Genomic DNA, 17,316 nt, shown 5'->3' with positions numbered 1-17,316 from the left:
TAATAATAATAATAATAATAATAATAATAATAATAATAATAATAATATAAATTTAGTTGTATGGATAGTACATGAAAATGGGCTTTTCTACAAAAAAAAACTGTACCTCTGTTGACCTAAGGAGTGAATTAGGTACTTAGGAGTTATTTGAGTGTATTGGGCTGCAGTCAGGACGCAGGGCTGACGATATCATCCCAGAAGAATTTCTTAAAACTGGAAAGTTAACACTCTCTCGAGCCACCCACTGTAATGGAAAAAAGCGTATAGATAATAATAATAATAATAATAATAATAATAATAATAATAATAATAATAATAATAATAATAATATCCTTCCGATTTTCAACTACCTATTTGGGATGAGGTTACAACCCACTGGCTTCCATCCCCAGCAACAAGTCGTATCAGTCGACTAACTACCAGGTATCTAATTCACTGCGTGAATCAAAAGAGGCGTAATGAGTTTTAAAGTATTTTGCCTTTAGAGTTCCGTCTTCTCATACGACTGAATCGTCTGTTAATTGTATGTCACTTTGTTTTATTCTGGGGAATAACTATCTGTTTATTTACTTCACGACGTTTTTGAGAAAATATTATATTAAATTGTTTTTTTTTCCAGATAAGTATTGTAATATGTTAAAATGTTTTTTATTCTTTTCCCAGATAAGTATTGAAAAAAATTTTTTTTTTCTTGGACCACAAGTGTTGAAAAACAATTGTTTTTCTTGGATCACAAGTATTGAAAAAAATTGTTTTTTTTGGATCACAAGTATTGAAAAAAATTGTTTTTCTTGGATCACAAGTATTGAAAAAAAAATTTTTCTTGGATCACAATTATTGAAAAAAAAAATACTTTTCTTGGATCACAAGTACTGAAAAAATGGTTTTTCTTGGATCACAAGTATTGAAAAAAATTGTTTTTCTTGGATCACAAGTATTGAAAAAAAATTTGTTTTTCTTGGATCACAAGTATTGAAAAAAAAATTGTTTTTCTTGAATCACAAGTATTGAAAAAAATTGTTTTTCTTGGATCACAAGTACTGAAAAAAATGGTTTTTCTTGGATCACAAGTATTGAAAAAAATAGTTTTTCTTGGATCACAAGTATTGAAAAAAATTGTTTTTCTTGAATCACAAGTATTGAAAAAAATTGTTTTTCTTGGATCACAAGTATTGAAAAAAATTGTTTTTCTTTGGATCACAAGTATTGAAAAAAATTGTTTTTCTTGGATCACATTTTACCTTAATGATAATTTCCAAGCCGGTATGAAATAAGTCCCTTTAAATAAATTAGCACGATACTCTCAGCTCTACAAAATACCCAACGTTGATACAAGCGATCACTGAACAAGAGTCAGTCTTGACTTACGGTGTGACGTGCAGACCTGGAATTTAAAATCAGCATTTCTTCAGGGATTACAGGTAAATTTCCGCGAGCAGGAATTCCTTAGAGAAATACAGGAACGAAATCGTGGAAACTTTTGATATGCTCCATAAATGTTGTCTCTAGTCCTCTCTTTTAGTTACATGCACGGAAATGAAATGCAGGTTCCTCAAGCAATAAATGGTTATGTGGGAGGCAGCACCACAGATTTAGCCTTCACACTAGGGTATAATTTTGAACTTGTAGTGTATATGTGTATACGCGGTGCCAAGGGTGTAGTAGAGAGGAAACACTTGATAAGTGCACGGAAATGGCTCAACATAACCCATGTCTTAAAAGTTTTGTTTTTCTCTTTGAAATAAGTGTTGAATTTCAACACAGGCAAGCTTTCACTTAAGTGTTAATTTGTTTGTTCTATAATGTTGCTTGCTAGTTTCTTTGCTCGACTTTACAAATGACTTAATTTTCTTTACTTAAGGTGTTACTTTTTTTTAATTATCCATCTACTTATCCGATGCTAAGTTCTTTATCATACATTATTTCATTTTATATTGTTTTTATTAGAAAGCAAGCCTCGAATGGTGTAGTGTTTCATTCCATTTTCCCCTAAAGCAAAATCTTCTGATATTCATAAAACTCTAAAAACAAAATATATTATTTGAAAAAGCTCCCAGTTTTTCCTATGCCTTTTTTATCGTCCGTCTCTTTCCGTCATATGACAGGCTGTCAATTCAGATTTCCAGTTTTGGTAAACATGCTGGAAAATTTTTTTTTTTTTCCATATTCGTCTGGGTCGGATATATTGAACTGTTTCCTTCTACTTCCTAATTCTTTCCCACCAATGACAGCTCTCTTTGTTTTTCTCTCTGGTATTTTGTGATTATTGTGGAATTTCTGTACAGGTATTTCTTTCTAGGCGTGAAAGTACTAACTCTAACAAATTTAACTAGGGCCTTTGTATCGCCTACATAAGGCTCCCTAAATTCTGGCAGCCTTATAAGTTTGTTCAAATCTCGATTAGTTCACCTGCGTTTAAATTAATCTGGATTAATACCATTAATTGGTTTGTTGTGTGATAATGTTTCAACTGGTTATGTATTTCTTGATAAGGACCAAATCAAACTCATTATTGATGGCACATCTGTGTTTTTAGATTGTTAGTTTTAGAACGGTTGCTAGAATATTTTTTTCGTCAAGATTTTACTTTTCCATAATGATTCAAGCATCTCAGACTCTGATAAGACTCTGTGGTATATTGATGTTATTATATGCCGTGTTTCCAAGCAGAGTATGATATTATTATTGATATAAAGTTTCTTGCCGGAAAAATTTAGTGACTACACCATGTGAGTACTTCGTCAAACACCGGAACCGCGAACTTCATTACCGATTATTTCAAAGGTAGAGAAGGGTGGATAAATAACATTATATACATAATGTGTACATATGAATATATATATATATATATATATATATATATATATATATATATATATATATATATATATACACACACATATACAGTATATATATATATATATATATATATATATATATATATATATATATATATATATATATTGTTTATATATTTCTTAACGCTGATCGTGTTAAGAACAAATAGCGAAACTAGATGTTTTTGGAAAGGATATTTATCTTCGGTTACCAAGGTATCAGCACTTATTTGTTTTTAATACTTTATCGTAAAACAATGTTGTAAGTGCAAAGCATAGACCCTATTTCATCTGGCTATTTCATTTGTCACAAATGAGCAATTAGACCTAATGGCGCCAGCAGTAGTACGTAGTTATTTTTAAGTTCTTTTTTAGAGAAAATGTTCAGTCCGAATCTCTTTTAGCCTCATTTACTTTTTCATGTTCCTTAATCTGCTTAAAATGAGTTTTCTCGTGAGTATAATTGCATTAAAAAATTTACTTAGAAAATAAAGATTCTAATCGAATAATTATAAAAGAGAGAAAAACTAAAACTAGATGTGTAAAGGAATACTTCACAGTTCAACAATATCGACGGTATTAACTATACACAGTCAAGCCATTTTTATGGCAAACGCTGTTAATTACGTGACATCAAACGTTTGTAATCGCAATATAATATTTTGATGATTACGCTGGTTAAGTGAGAAATTAATCCCGGGTGGAAATGATTCTGGAACTCATAATGACTGCAGCCGGTTAATAGCAGTGACGGGAATTTTATGAACGTTAATTATGAAGTTGATGATGGCGAAGTAATAGCAACGGAATGTTTATGGCTATTATTATAGTTATATTATTCGCCAAGCTGGGAAAAGTCTATCTATGTACCATCTCTCTCTCTCTATCTCTCTCTCTCTCATTCATATATATATATATATATATATATATATATATATATATATATATATGTATATATATATATATATATATATATATATATATATATATATATATATATATATATATGTTATAGATATAATATATATATATATATGTATGTATGTATGTGTGTCTATGTACATATATATACATACATGTATTTATGTAGTCATCTATTGGGGGCCAGTGAAAAGGAACGGCCAATGTAAGTGAAGGAACCTGATACTGTTCCTGTGAGAAGGAACTTGAGTAAGAATGTGAGTTAAAGGCAAAGATATGAGATTGAAGGAAAATCAGGAATATGAAAAGAGAATTAGCAACGCTGACTTTCCCCTTTTTTCATTTTCCTATATTTTCTTCTGCGAGGGGAAAAACGTGTGTTTGTTTCCCCCATCCTTTAATGTATGTTCCCCCCATCCATTTACGAGTGTTTCCCCGTCCATTTACGAGGTTAATCCATTTACGAATGTTTCTCCAGCCATTTACGTGTCCCCATCCACTTTTACGAGTATTTCCATCCATTTACGTGTGTTTCCATCCATTTACGAGTGTTTTCATCCATTTACGAGTGTTTCATCCATTTACGAGTATTTCCCCATCCAACGAGTGATTTCCATGTGCGAGTGTTTCCCCAATCCATTTACGAGTGTTTCCCCCATCCATTTACGTACTTCCCCTATCCATTTACGAGTGTTTCCCCCATCCATTTACGTGTGTTTGCCCCATTCCTTTACGAGTGTTTCCCCATCCATTTCGGGAGTATTTCACCCTATGCATCGAGGAAAAACAATGATGAAATAGGTGCAGTATCAATACACGTCGCCAGCCGCTTTCGTAATGGGTGACTTGGACAAGATGCATTATAAGTCGAGCTAAATACAATTAGATATACAGTCGTTAAGTTTTTGGACTGACATCCAAAACTATATGGCATTACAATGAATGTGAGTAATCCATCACGACGTAAAACTGTTACGTTATTTATATTTATTTTATTTTTATCATTTCTTCGGTCTTGCGTTTTCAATACGCGTTAAATAATTACACTAACAATTCTCAACAATGGGAAGATTTTATTTTCTTGACAGCAGTTAATTCCATTCTGCGTGCGAACTGTTCATGAATGAAGGAGGAATAAATTTTAAATGTGGCTGGAAAATTAAAGAGAATTATTATACCACCAACACTATGTGTTCTGCACACTAAATAGACCCTAAAATGACTTGATAAAATGATTAACAGCAGTGTTCCAAAATGCCTTGCCAACAAGGAATGCCGCCCTCGACTCTGATATATAAAAAACAAACCAGAGACTCAGTCAGCTCAAAGTCTGTACCCAGGGAGTCCTTCAGGACTGGCAGAAATAAATAATATATCACCTCTGCTTATGGACCCTGCGACATCCCCTTATTACTCCTCTCTGACTCGTTTTACTAACACTTGAACTCGCTCTCCTCTCACAGCCGAGAGATTCTCCCTCAGTAACTGTCATTTCGTTTCCCAGACCATCACTTCGAGTCTGGTATGTATGAAATATAATATAAGCTTAAGCAACGATTTTTAAAAATAGAAAAATGAATAAAGAAATTGTGAACTACATGTTATTATCTCCGATATGTAACTTAGTCTTTCGTACCTTTCAAACTGATGCCACGGAAGTTCCTGGTTGATTGTGTCGTTTATTGAGAGAGAGAGAGAGAGAGAGAGAGAGAGAGAGAGAGAGAGAGAGGACATGGTACAAATGACTAAAGATACAAAACGTAGCACCTGTTGAACGAGCCGGGCACAAACATACTCACGCTCGCGCGCGCTGAATTGGTAGAGCAAGTGGGAGGTGGCCAAAAGCGATAGCTAGCTCTCAGAAGTGACTGATACCCCTTTACTTAACGTTTGTAATTAAAACAGGTCTTCGGGTAAGGATTTTTTACCATACGAATATGACTTGAGAGAGAGAGAGAGAGAGAGAGAGAGAGCGAACGAGCGAGCTGAAATGCCCAGACAATCATCAATTTCATGGGGTCTTTGTGACCAAAGTAATAAAACAGGTCTTCGGGTAAGGATTTTTTACCGTACGAATATGATTTGAGAGGGTTATCGAGTAGAAAGAGAGAGAGAGAGAGAGAGAGCGAGCGAGCTGAAATGCCCAGACAATCATCAAATTCATGGGGTCTTTGTGACCAAAGCCTTCAAAGCCGCAAACGTTCTGGTCAAACGGGCAGGTAGTTACAGCCATGTCCCGGTGGAATCCCCTGATGAATATTCATCTGCATTTTAATTTCCGATTGTGCATATTATAGCCCCGACGGGCAGCGGGAGACAGGTGGGTCGGAAATTGGAAGAGAGGGAGAAAAAAAAATATAAAAGAGTTTTAAAGCTGCAAGCAAGCAGATGGGGCTAACCCACGTCCGAGAAAGAACACAGTTAAGACGAATTGCCTCAAAGGGTATTTTTACGATAGAACTCATGAGCTGAAAACCTCTTGGAAAGTTTAGCAAGTTGATTTTATTGATCTCGGTAAAACTGTCAAGATGAAGATACTTCATGCTCGTCTGATGTTTATTCTCAATTTTCTCTCATCTCTTGTTTGCAAAACATCCCTCTTATGGTATGGTGTTCTAATGCGTTTTTCCCATTTTCCATCTTTCCTCTTCTCCTTAACTGTTTCTCTGTGCTTGCTAGTTCTTTTGTTTCTCTGTGCTTGCTAGTTCTTGGGACCCTTAAAATGCAGGAAATTATACACTTTTATTTTATTGTCTTAAATGCTTGTCTCCTTCAGATTCTAATTTCATATTGGCGAAGGTAAAACTGACCATTTTATTAAATAATTTTCTTTTTTATGCATATTCAATTTAGTTACTATTTTTTTTTTTTTAGTTATTCACTGAAGCATTGAACACCTTAATATTGAAATTTTACAGTAAGGAAAGTAACGCTCAAACTCTAAAAACTGTTTTATTCAGCATTGTTGATATCTTGATTAAATTCCTATTTATATTTTTATATTTACATGAAAAATATGGAAACACTCCATTTTTAGTTTTTTGTAAAAGAAAACTATTGTGCTGGCTTTGTCTGTCCGTCCGCACTTTTTCTGTCCGTCCTCAGATCTTAAAGACTACTGAGGCTAGAGGGCTGTAAATTGGTATGTTAATCATCCACCCTCCAATCACCAAACATACCAAATTGCAGCCTTGTAGCCTTAGTAGTTTTTATTTTACTCAAGATTAAAATTAGCCATAATCGTGCGTCTGGCAACGATACAGGACATGCCACCACTGGGACGTGGTTAAAGTTTCATGGGGCGCGGCCTCATACAGCATTATACTGAGACCACCAAAAGATAAATCTATCATCGGCGGCCTTGATTATACGGTGTACAGAAAACTCATTTGCGCCGAAGAAACTTCGGCGCATTTTTTACTTGTTCTTTTCATTCAGTATGTTTTCATTTTACATTTTTTTTTATTAAATCACATCCAGTTCAGTTGCTCATGAATTCCCAGATCTCTTCGTTCTGTGTATTGTTCTCGCTCATGTTTCAGAATGTTTCGTTTTTGGTGGAGATGTCTCGGGTATTCGGAAACCCGTCCATGAAATTTGCTATATTTATCACCTAAGGAAACAATACCAATTTACATGCCATTATCCTGCTTGCAGTTGCATGAAGCTAGGGTTTTTCATTTGGGGTAAACTTGCAGATGTTGAAACCTATATGTAAATGTGTGTGCCTGTACATACATGCATACATACATACATACATATATATATATATATATATATATATATAATATATATATATATATGTGTGTGTGTGTGTGTGTGTGTGTGTGTGTGTGTGTGTGTATGTATATCACATACATATATATAATATACACATATATATGTGTGTGTATAACTAAATCACTAAGATATGGAACATGATGAACATATAAATAAAGGCAAATGCTACTGAGGAAAATTGAAACAACGGAGTGGTTGCTAGGCCTTTCGACATATGGTCCTTTACTAGCAGACCATGCTAGTAAAGGACCGTGTGTCGAAAGGCCTAGCAACCACTCCATTGTCTCAATTTCAATATTCCTCCGTGGCATTTGTCTTCATATATATATATATATATATATATATATATATATATATATATATATATATATATATATATATATATATATATATATATATATATATATATTGCGTCGTTTGTGCAACGAACTATTTTCTCCTTATCCTAAGGGATATGTAAAATATTTTGTTTTCGAATAAAACGAGTTGGACGTAATGAGTTGCAGTGAGTATATTTGATTACACTAGAGTGATAAATACGGAAATCTGAATCTCTTTGTGAATTGAAATTAAATATCGTGAATGTGTGTCAGTGATACATATCAGTTATCCAGTAATATTTTATGATTTTATTAGAAAGCGTTACCACCACTATTTCACACCAGCTCATCTAGTTCGTAGATATATGTTTTTGGTATTATTATTTAGATAAATGCGTTTGATTGTGCTGTAATATTGCAGGGTAGGGAAAAATATGAACATTTTGAAATTCAATTTTTTTTCCGCTTCGATCACCTCATAAGCTATTTGGGGAAAGTAGGGGAGGGGGACTCTGGCGTATTTTCAGAACCCCCAATATTATTCCGAGGGTAACACATAATTGTTTCCGAATGAATAAACTTTGTTGTTGACTGTACAGCTGAAATTGTATCGGGGCCAGAAGAAGAGTAAGTGAATAAACAACAGCTGAAAAATGCTCTTTTGTAAGGAAAGGGCTCCCTTCCCGTTGGATTATTTTTGAAGTAACAAAAAGATCGCACTGTTTGTGCTTTTGTAGGGAAAAATGGAGGCAGATGTGGATGTTAGTATTAATTTTCAATGTATTTCAAAGATGATAAATGTAGCCTTACCACTGTTTTCTTATTTTCATATAAAGATAGTTTTTCGTTCTGTTCGTTAAGGGATTTTCTAACAGATATGATTTTCATTTAGTAAGAGAAGAAGTAAAGATATTTTGATATTTTAGATTCTCCATTCTTTATTATTAATTTAGTTTACCGTAGTTAGCTTGGAGCTAAACATCATTGATTGTTATAACATTTTCCCTTTTGAGTGTGAAAATTTTCTTATTTGCTTTGTATGTAATAGTCTTTGAAAAGTAATAACAACAAAATATCTTCGATTGATTATGTCACTGAATGAAAATAACCCAGTTTATTCCCATTTAATTTTTTTTATCACCAAATGACAGAAATATTACTCTCATTTCAATTGCAAGTTAATAAATATGCAACTGGTTGATTGTGGAGATTCAGTACTTTGGTGGTTAACTAAAGACTTTTGCCATTGGCTTAGCATTATGTTGGTGTCTGGATTGTTGATAATATCTGTTTATCAGCAAACGTTCATTCATGTTATTACATACCTTGACGTTTAGCAGGATGGTTGATGTAGATAAACTATTCGTGTTGTTGGCAGAATGTCCTTATTAAGTGGCAGAATGACTTGTTCAGTTTTTAGTGTTTTGGAAGAACATAAATTTCGTCGTCGTTGATCAAATTGATCTGGCTATCATTATAATTTATCTGTTTATTTAACGTCATGAAACAAATAATCTCGTGCCTATTTTGAGAGAAGTGTAATCTTTATTATAATTTATTTGTATATCTGTTTTTAGGCGTTCGGTGTTCTATTTGAGCTTCTGTCGCTGTTTCTGTTTTTTTCAGTCTTTTCTGGGAAGAATATGATATATGCCGATATTCATGGTATATATAGCTTTTGTGTACTTTTATGTGTGTTTATATATATATGTGTGTGTATATATATATAATATTTATATATATATATATATATATATATTGAGGATATATATATATATAATGGATTTACAAGGATCCATTATATATATATATATATATATATATATATATATATATATATATATATATATATATATATATATATAAAACACATAAAAGTATGAGTGGAAAGAATTGTCTGTACTAAATGGAAGTCAAAAACATATATAAATATGTATGCATAATCATGATGAGGATGGGCAATTAAAAAGATGGAAAGAAGTGTGCATGGTAATTTGAGAAAGTTGAATGAAGGAGTGACAAGTTCCAGGAAAACGAATGTGGAAAATAGGTGTCTCGTTCTTTTCCTTCTTTTGCTGTTGACTTAAGTAGCAAATCTTGTACTTTGTGCTGAGTAGACTTGTATGTCGCAGCCAGGTGATTGAGGCCAGCAACCTGCACCTACCGGACTTGTTAAGAATCAACAGGTTTAACTCCAATTGGAGCCATCTCTTCAGATGGAAAAAAGCATTGAATTCTTGCCGGTCAAACGGTCAGGTCAACGTTATATCACTGTATCTAAACCAAAGACCCAGTTTTGAATCCTGGCCTTGGCCGGTGTACTTCTAAGTTATAATTCTCCTTGATTGTAAGTTATTCGGAAGGTATAGCGAATTCGTTATGAAGTGGCTTGACAATTTGTGAGTATAGAAAAGTTACGCGTTTATATGACTCCTGACAAAAAGAAACCGCCCAGCACTAAATTTAAAATATATAGGTACGTCAATTTATAATATGTAGTGCTTTCGACAACGACAATTGTTTTTGTGTTATCTTTTTGGAAAGTCCCGGACGAATCTAGTCAATTTATCCCCCAGTCGTTAAATTGCGCCAGCGCCATAGAGCCCTGTTTATTATACCGTGCAATGCATGAGTCGACAATTTACGTGTTTTTCGTTCTTGCTGGTTTATTTGTTTTTGTTGGGGATTTCGACGCCTACGGTTTATTTGACTGTGGAATTGGTGGTTATGCAAATATATGCAACCGCACACTCGCATAGTTGCGGGAAAATAAATTTTCAGTAACAGAAGCATTTTCATATAGGGTTAAAGGTACTGAGTAATTTATTAGAGTTTTGGGGGTTTATCTTTGAATTTATTCGAGAGAGATGACTGGTGTTGAAGACTTTAAAATTTAAAGGTCTCAAACACGACATGAAAAGAATATGGAGACGCTTCGCGTTTTTTTTTTTTTTTTTTTTTTTGCAAACTATGATTAATGCAAACGAACAGTTCGTAGTCAGTGCTTTTCATATAATCCATTCTGTCATTTACCCTTTTCTCCTTAAAAGTATTGTAAATACAATGCCATTCCCAGTTTATTTCGATAAGAGAGGAAGAGTAACAACGATTTCATCAAAGACCAAACAAGAATCGCTGAGGGAGAAAGACACATAAAAAGAGAGAGAGAGAGAGAGAGAGAGAGAGAGAGAGAGAGAGAGAGAGAGAGAGAGAGAGAGAGAGAGAGAATAATCATTTACTCATCGGAAGCAAAGCATTTAAAAGAGGGGAAGGAGTGAAAGGAAATGAAGAGAGGGGGAACAACGCAAGAGGAAATAGAAGAAGGCAAGTGAGAAAGAATTGGTTATCTTTTTAGAAGAAAAAAACAGTAGTGATTGACTTGTATAAGACAAAATACATATGTGTACTTTAAATGTACGCAGGATGTTGAAATTTGAAAAAGGAGTGTTAGAAAATTCTGTCTCAGTTAATTAACTGCCATTTGCATTAATGTCAACAAGCTAATAAAAAGTACTACAAACCTCTCACTGATCCGGAGGTGCAAAACAAACTCTCTTAAAACAGCGTCGGATTTCATACAAATAGATTTTAATCTCGACTTTTAATAGTAAAAGCTAGATTATACTAGAGTGCAATTTAGTCAGTAAATAATTTACACTGGCACGGGAGATGTTCCGGTATTTTTATTGCGAATCTGAGGCCATAAAGCTACACGCTCTTATTCCGGGGGATTATTCTGCTGTCGTTTCGATAAATAAGGAAAATCCGGGTTAATGACATTTGCTACATCCTACCTCTCTCTCTCTCTCTCTCTCTCTCTCACATACACATTGTTTGCAATAATGACGCGTGAACCATAGTTATTGTTTTGATAGAACAACAGTGATTAGGCCATGTAGTTTACTCTTTCATAGGTACATTTCGGCCGCTATCAGGTCGGTTTGAAGGTGAATTCCTCATTTTCACCTGTTGTCGCGTAATACCCGACAGGCCACCTGTTTGCATGTTTATTCAATGATTTATTTTTTCGTCCCACGCCCCGTCGTTGGAATTCTGGCCGTTTTTGGTTCTGCCTGGATTTTGTAGTCTCTTAAAAAAAAAAAAACTAGTCTGTCGTTTCAAATTATTCTCATTCCAACTTTCCCCACTTTTTTTTTTCTAGTCATAGGCTTAAAATATGGTCATTGGGCTATTATTACCAGTGAACTCTTAGAAATGAAAAATAAAATACGTGATATTAAAAAATATCTGGAATTTAAAGTTGTACAGAGAGAGAGAGAGAGAGAGAGAGAGAGAGAGAGAGAGAGAGAGAGAGAGAGAGAGAAAATGGCTTACATGGGAATATGGTTGGGACAAATATGTAATGTTATTATTGTAAAATTTCATTTAATTTCAAGGTTCTCATTAATTCAGTATCATCATTAAACAATAATAATGACATTTAATTCATAAACAGATTCCGAACGTAGAGATTGTGTCTGATTGCCGAGATATTTCGAGATTTCTAACTTTCTTTTTTTCTATGTTTCTATCTAAAGTTCACTTTTCCATGAGTACAGGAACTCAGAGAAACTTGCTTTGAAATTTTCTTATAACTCTAACTAAGATCTGAAAATAAATTTAAAAGCTTTTTCTTGTATCACAAAGATTTTTTTTTCAAGTGAAAACGCTAGAAAAACCATCCACATTTTCTTTCCCCGACCTCCGAGTTGGTTTTTTTTATTGTAAAAAGGAAAATTCTCCAGGTTAACATCCCCGTTTCCTCTTCAATTACCTGCGTTGTAATGTTTCCAGTTTTTTGCCAACGTCCAACCGGAAGCCATTTAACCGCGGGGCCAACTGATGCACGTGTAATCCGACTCACATCTCATTAGCAATGAAGACCTCGGATTTAATATTGATGGTCTGATGCAAGACCATTCCCTTCCTTTGTCTGTCAGACCTCTTTCGGTTCAGACCTCTTTATACGAAACCATAAAACGTAAAGACTAAATACACGAAAGCTGGAATAATTTGGTCGTTAAATCTTTTGTTAACAGGCCGAGTTTTAAATCACTTCTCTCGATTTTAGGGAGGCAAAATTTCTTCCTCGGTTTGTTTATCTATTTATTTATTTATTTATTTATTTATTTTTTCTTTTTCTCTTAAATCTATCTTATTTATTTCCTTCGTATAATTACGAAGCACGGGGAATTCTTTTTTGTTCGGCTCTTTCTACGCAAATCTAACTTTCAGATAAATATTAACCAAAGGTAATTCAACCTGACTTTGCTGTCAGAAACATTATCGACAGCAGAAAATATAAAGAACAAACGTTGTTCCTGTTTCCTGAAGGCAGTCATCTTATTTTATTCAAAATGTCGCCAATATTTCGTGTGAAATACTTGAATCGGCCCCAGTAGAATTACTACCTTGTCATGTAATAATGCTTTAAATTTTACATTTATTATGCACAAGGTGCAATTATTCGAGATTGCATCAGTTCTTGTATCAAGTTCAAGGAAGAGGCTTTGTATCTTTTGAATGCCACAGAATGTATTGTGATCGCACTTGTCTGAACCAGGATACGAATCATTTCACTCTTAAACTCACAGGCTAATATCTTTTAACATCAAAATCGTCACAATCTAATTTCATCCCATCTGTCATAATTTTCGTCATATAAACAAAAGGTATATATCAATAATAAACCTGAGTTTGAAAAGCTAATTAAATAATATAAAAAAAAAATCAATAACGTTTGACTAACGTTATTAAGGTTTTGTTTATATTATTTAATTACCTTTCAAACTCAGGTTTATTATTGATATATGCCTTTTGTTTATATGACGAAAATTATGACAGATGGGATGAAATTAGATTGTGACGAATTTGATGTTAAAAGATATTAGCCTGTGAGTTTAAGAGTGAAATGATTCGTATCCTGGTTTAGACAAGTGCGATCTCAATACATTCTGTGGCATTCAAAAGATACAAAGCCTCTTCCTTGAACTTGATACAAGAACTGATGCAATCTCGAATAACTGCTGCTACCTACCTTTGGAACGCCTCTTAGTTAGCTGCCGTGGTTATTATAATATCCACAAAGGGCGAAATTACTGTCCTAAAATGAGTGTAGGGTAACAAAAGGAAAGCTCTCTCTCTCTCTCTCTCTCTCTCTCTCTCTCTCTCTCTCTCTCTCTCTCTCTCTCCAATACAACTTGGGAGTAAATCATCACGAAAGTTGGTAAGGTAACCGCCCTCACTAATGCTTTTTGTCATGGCGGCTTCTTCTTTAAGAGTATTATTTCCATTTTCATCTCATTTCCATCTTTTATTCTCTCTTCTTCCTCTTTCAGCCCGTATCGAAGCATCACAGGAAATATAATTTCATAGCAAGTTCATAATATCACGGAAGCATGAGGATTTTTTTTTTTTTTTGTGCCTCATGCCAATGTTTGCTTGGAGCTATAAGCTTCGCTCGAGATGTGGTTGTCACTGAAAACTCGTATTTGGCACGAATTTCTTCTCTATACGCTTTCATTTAGCTTGCTTTTTTTGTCATCTTGTCACTCAATTTTCGACATGTTCCCTTCGTCCCATGAACTTGAAATTCTGGATGGTTACAAAACAACCTTACATGATCAGTAGGTCAGCAGTGACCTGTTTAGTGACCCTACGGTGACCTCTCCCAGTATCTCAGGATTCTAAGAAACTCTTCGGATTTCTCACAACTTCTTTGACTCATTAAATAATATGAAGAATGATATTATAACTATACAATGAAGCTGGATGTGCATCAGCAACAACAGATATAATAATAATAGTAATAATAATATTATTGAATAAAATGGCTGCATTTTCCGAGTTGATTTAAAATCAGATCGCAAAATGCAGCCATTTTATTCAACAAAACATGCCTCAGAGGGTCTCCTTCCTTCGAATAATAATAATAATAATAATAATAATAATAATAATAATAATAATAATAATAATACAATAATAATAATAATAATGGAACTCTTGTCTCTGTTGTCGGGGAATCTGTATAATTGATTAAATAAGAGGAATTTCTAGTTTAAAAAGTTACAAGTTTTATCCATTTAACTTGCATATGCTTGAGAGATCTATATACTCTCGTATTATAGAATGACCTTCACTTTGAAAGTTTTCACATTGCCTGTTATTTAGAAAGAGAGCATAAGATTATTCTCGGTCAGAAATTTACGCTTGTATGTACGTAGCATAATATCATACATACACATATATGTGTATATACTTCTTCCACGTAAATTTCAATTTGAAGAGACAGAGATCTCCGGCTCGCCAATTTTATCGTCCCCTGACCATCATCAATAGCTCCGGCATGTTTGAAATGGAAAGCCGAGAGACCACAAAAATGGCAGTAAATTAAAAATCTTTTCCTCTCGCGTCGGGTCCCACTGGCAAAGCCAACACTTCTCCCTCGCGCAAAGCGTTTGTGGCTCCAGTGAGAATGGATTTCATTTCCGTGTTTCTGCTTCTTTGTCAGTTCGTTTTGGTTTTTGAAGCTAGTCGTTTTCTGGCGGTTGGTTTGGGGTTTGAAGCTGGTTGTGTTCTTTTTTTCTGAAGCTGGTCGTTTTCTTTTGGTTTTTGAAGCTGGTCGTTTTCTTTTGGTTTTTGAAGCCGGTCGTTTTCTTTTGGTTTTTGAAGCTGGTCGTTTTCTTTTGGTTTTTGAAGCTGGTCGTTTTCTTTTGGTTTTTGAAGCTGGTCGTTTTCTTTTGGTTTTTGAAGCTGGTCGTTTTCTTTTGGTTTTTGAAGCTGTTCGCTTTCTTTTGGTTTTTGGTCGCTTTCTTTTGGTTTTGAAGCTGGTCGTTTTCTTTTGGTTTTTTTCGCTGTTTTTTTTTGGTTTTTAAGCTGGTGGTTTTTTTTTGGTTTTGAAGCAGGTCGTTTTCTTTTCGTTTTTGAAGCTGGTCGTTTTCTTTTGGTTTTTGAAGCTGGTCGCTTTCTTTTGGTTTTTGAAGCAGGTCGTTTTCTTTTGGTTTTGAAGCTGGTCGTTTTCTTTTGGTTTTTTTTTTGGTTTTTGAAGCTAGTCGTTTTCTTTCGGTTGGTTTTTTGTTCTTTTTTTCTGAAGCTTTTGGTCGTTTTCTTTTTGGTTTTTAAGCTGGTCGTTTTTTTTTGTTTTTTGAAGCTGGTCGTTTTCTTTTGGTTTTTTGAAGCTGGTCGTTTTTTTTTGGTTTTGCTGGTCGTTTTCTTTTGGTTTTTTTAAGCTGGTCGTTTTCTTTTGGTTTTTTTCGTTTTCTTTTGGTTTTTGAAGCTGTTTGCTTTCTTTTGGTTTTTGAAGCTGGTCGCTTTCTTTTGGTTTTTGAAGCTGGTCGTTTTCTTTTGGTTTTTGAAGCTGTTCGCTTTCTTTTGGTTTTTGAAGCTGGTGGTTTTTTTTGGTTTTGAAGCAGGTCGTTTCTTTTTTTTTTTGGTCGTTTTTTTTTTGGTTTTTGAAGCTGGGCTTTCGTCATTTTCTTTTGGTTTTTGAAGCTAGTCGTTTTCTGTCGGTTGGTTTGGGGTTTGAAGCTGGTCGTTTTTTTTTTTTTGGAAAGCTGGTCGTTTTCTTTTGGTTTTGAAGCAGGTCGTTTTTCTTTTGGTTTTTTGTCGTTTTCTTTTGGTTTTGAAGCTGGTCGTTTTTCTTTTGGTTTTAAGCTGGTCATTTTCTTTTGGTTTTTTGGTCGTTTTTTTTTTTGTTTTTGAAGCTGGTCGTTTTCTTTTTTTGAAGCTGGTCGTTTTCTTTTGGTTTTGAAGCTGGTCGTTTTCTTTTGGTTTTTGAAGCTGGTCGTTTTCTTTTGGTTTTTTGAAGCTGGTCGTTTTCTTTTGGTTTTTGAAGCTGGTCGTTTTTTTTTTGAAGTTTTTTGGTTTTGAAGCTGGTCGTGTTTTTTTCTGAAGCTGGTCGTTTTCTTTTGGTTTTTTTGAAGCTGGTCGTTTTTTTTGGTTTTTTGAAGGTAGTCGTTTTCTTTTGGTTTTTGAAGCTGGTCGTTTTCTTTTGGTTTTTGAAGCTGGTCGTTTTTTTTGGTCGTTTTCTTTTTGAAGCTGGTCGTTTTCTTTTTTGGTTTTTCTTTTGGTTTTTGAAGCTGTTCGCTTTCTTTTGGTTTTGAAGCTGGTCGTTTCTTTGGTTTTTTTGAAGTCGTTTTTCTTTTGGTTTTTTTGAAGCTGTGGTTTTTTTTTTTTTTTCGTTTTTTTTTGTTTTTGAAGCTGGTCGTTTTCTTTTGGTTTTTTGGTCACTTTCTTTTGGTTTTTGGTCGTTTTCTTTTTTTTGAAGCTGGTCGTTTTTTTGTTGGTTTTTGGTCGTTTTTTTTTTTTGGTTTTTGAAGCTGGTCGTTTTTTTTTTTGGTTTTAAGCTGGTTTTTTTTGGTTTTTGAAGCAGGTCGTTTTCTTTTGGTTTTGAAGCTGGTCAGTTTTTTTTTTTGGTTTTGAAGCTGGTCGGTTTTTGGGGTTTTGAAACTGGTCGTTTT

Source organism: Macrobrachium rosenbergii, chromosome 24 (assembly GCF_040412425.1).
Source record: "Macrobrachium rosenbergii isolate ZJJX-2024 chromosome 24, ASM4041242v1, whole genome shotgun sequence".
Taxonomy (NCBI): domain Eukaryota; kingdom Metazoa; phylum Arthropoda; class Malacostraca; order Decapoda; family Palaemonidae; genus Macrobrachium; species Macrobrachium rosenbergii.
Note: the sequence above shows the minus strand (reverse complement) of the source record.